Raw genomic sequence first — 3,024 nt, forward strand, 5'->3', positions numbered from 1 at the left:
TTGAGTGCAAAAAACGGTTTGTGGTAATTGCAGGGGTTCATATTTAAGTGGATGGTGAGTGTATGGTTAAAAAATTGTTTGGAAAATATGTTTTGTAGTTGATTTATGTTCAATACACTTGTGTATTCAGAATGTACCATTCAGTTTAATGCCAGTTGTTGTGTTATTAGTCACTCGACAATTATTTTGGTCTTCCCCACCTGCCATTGGACTAAGTGTAATGTGGCCTGTTGCCTAAAACAAATTTGCTTTACTAAACCCTTTCTTTAGATCATGAGCAGTTACTCAATATTTTTCCTTCCTTCGTTTTGGTATAGATTGACCTATGACATCTTCCGACATCCTGGTTCTGTTTGTGTGACATCCTACAATAATCTTGGCTTATTCAACAGTTGCTCAGGAATTCCAGTAAGGGAAGAATCTATTTAGTAAAATTGCTAATGCAAAAATGGCATTGATTAGTTTTGTATTTTTGAGACAACAAATGACTCTTTAGAAATGTCCACACTTTCTAAAACCATCAATATTTTGTTGCTTAAAGTAAAATTGCACAGGTGAAAATGTAATAAAAGAATAAAAGCAGCAAATTGAACATTTCGAACTCCGTTTATTGCAGCATTTCATTTACATTGTATAGACAAATGTTAAGAACTCGTTCTGAGGTATTTTGTGAAGAATGCACCCTTTTATTCAGTTACATTTTCTACTTTATCTTAACCATTCGTTCTTCAGTCAAATCTCTCCACCTCTGTCAAGAAAAGGTACCTCCTACCCATAGATCACTGGTGACACTGACAGCGAAATACTCACACCGAGACAGAGAATCAGCACTGTGCCCATGTGATTCTGGTACCCTTTGACCTTTAATTTCTACCTCATATTTTTCTCATGATCTGTAATTTTCCATCTCATAGAGTAGTCAGGCACGCTTTCTGAATTGCAGGTTTGACAGAAATGGAGGGCAGAGAAAAGTGGAGCTGATGTGCAACAGTGGGAGATTTATTTGTACTGAGAGCCTCACATTTCTGCAACTGTGGAATTGGTGGGCAGCAGCGTTAAACCACATATCACGATTGACGTGTCCTCGGCAGCACCGTTAATCCCTGTCTTCACCACTTTCTCCTCTGCCAACTGGCTTCAGGTTTTCTGACCATTTCACTCCATACATGCCAGCGGATTTAGGGTTTACTATCCCAGCGTCATGTGGACTGTCTGTAGCATGATCATGACATGATTATTCATTGTGCTTTTTTGAATTTTTCCCTTAGATGGATGTATAGGTTTTATTGGTTTAATTGGTTTGGATGTGTTGTCAGGTTTGTGGCTTCTGCAATAACAGTTATCGAGATGATATGGACACTGGCATACAAGACGCATACAAGGCCAATGGCATAAAATTTAAGCATAAAATGAAAAGCACTAGTAAGTAAACATCATCATTGCTAAAACACCATAATTATTATTATTTTAATGTTTACTTGCAGCTTGGTTGAAAATACTTTCTGATGAATGACTGCCTCAAGTGATTCGCTGGGTATTTTGTTTTCCTTTGTGATTCTAGCCAATTTCATCGAATTTGTTTTTGTTTTTGTTTGTGTTTTGTTTTTTGCCTTCAGACTTTGCCTCAGTTGTACCACTTTTGTTAATGCATATTTAATGCATTAACTATCATGAACAAACACTGAACTTCAGAATTAACAAACCATAAGGATTATTAATAAAATAACTTGTTTAAATAGTTTTTTTTTTTAATAATAAACCAAATAAACCAAATAATCAACATCCATCCATCCATCTTCTACCGCTTACTCTTTTTCAGGGTCATGGGGAAACCTGGAGCCTATCCCAGGGAGCATCGGGCACAAGGCGGGGTACACCCTGTACAAGGTGCCAATCACATACACACTCACACACCCATTTATACACTACAGACACTTTAGACACGCCAATCAGTCTACCATGCATGTCTTTGGACTGGGGGAGGAAACCGGAGTACCCGGAGAAAATCCCGGCAGCAAAGGGAGAACATGCAAACTCAAACCCCGGACCCTGAAGGTGTGAGGCGAACGTGCTAACCACTAAGCCACCGTGCTCCCTCCAAGGTCAGATGAGATCGGGCTTTGTCAGAGTGGTATGTCCGTAAGCCCAAATAATCAACAATTTGCATTGATCAATGTTCATCCCATCAATGAGAAAAATGAAGCCCACAATGATCAATATAATCCACTGTACAATATAATACATTAAGTGTACAGTAATTAAGTAGCAACATTCAGGTTTTTTAAACGTTTTGAAACATTCTATAATGACATTTTTTGGATTTATTAATCATTGATTATAAATATTTGAAATGACCAAGAAGATGTATTTGGCTAACATTTAAACAAACATCAATTGTGCAAGTGTTAATTACTTTCTAAACATTATGTATGGATTATTAATGCAGTAGTTCATGGTTTGTTCAAATGTAATAATGTTAGATCAGGGAACCTTGACGTATGTAAGTGTTACTGCCTCAGTAAGTGAAATACAGCTCAGTATGTACATCTGGAATGGCCAGTCAAGAACAATTCAATTTGTAGAGATGAAAAAAAACATAGTTGCTTTAGTAGATATAATCTAAACAATATGGCAGGGAAGATGTATAGAACGTCAATGACACTTCATCTTAATACAATTTTGAAGAAGTCTGTGTCCTCGATGATATATGTTTTAGAATGTGTAATTGAACACATCCAATATGTTTTCTTTCATTCTTTCTGTTCTATATAGTTAGGAGCTAGTATTGTATGGAATCTGGAGCCACTGTGTACTGCATATCATTCTGCATACATCTGGTGGTCTTCATGATTTTAGCCATGTGTCCAGGAAATGATTAGAAGCTTATACAAAGTATTTCAATGATAAAATACATGTTTACTTCCACCGCCAATGCTCAAGATAATGCTAAATGCAGATGTGTGTGTGTGTGTGTGTGTGTGCAGTTTTGAAGATTGTCTCTTCTGTGTGTGAGTAATTCATAAT

Source organism: Ictalurus punctatus, chromosome 13 (genome assembly GCF_001660625.3).
Source record: "Ictalurus punctatus breed USDA103 chromosome 13, Coco_2.0, whole genome shotgun sequence".
Lineage (NCBI taxonomy): Eukaryota > Metazoa > Chordata > Actinopteri > Siluriformes > Ictaluridae > Ictalurus > Ictalurus punctatus.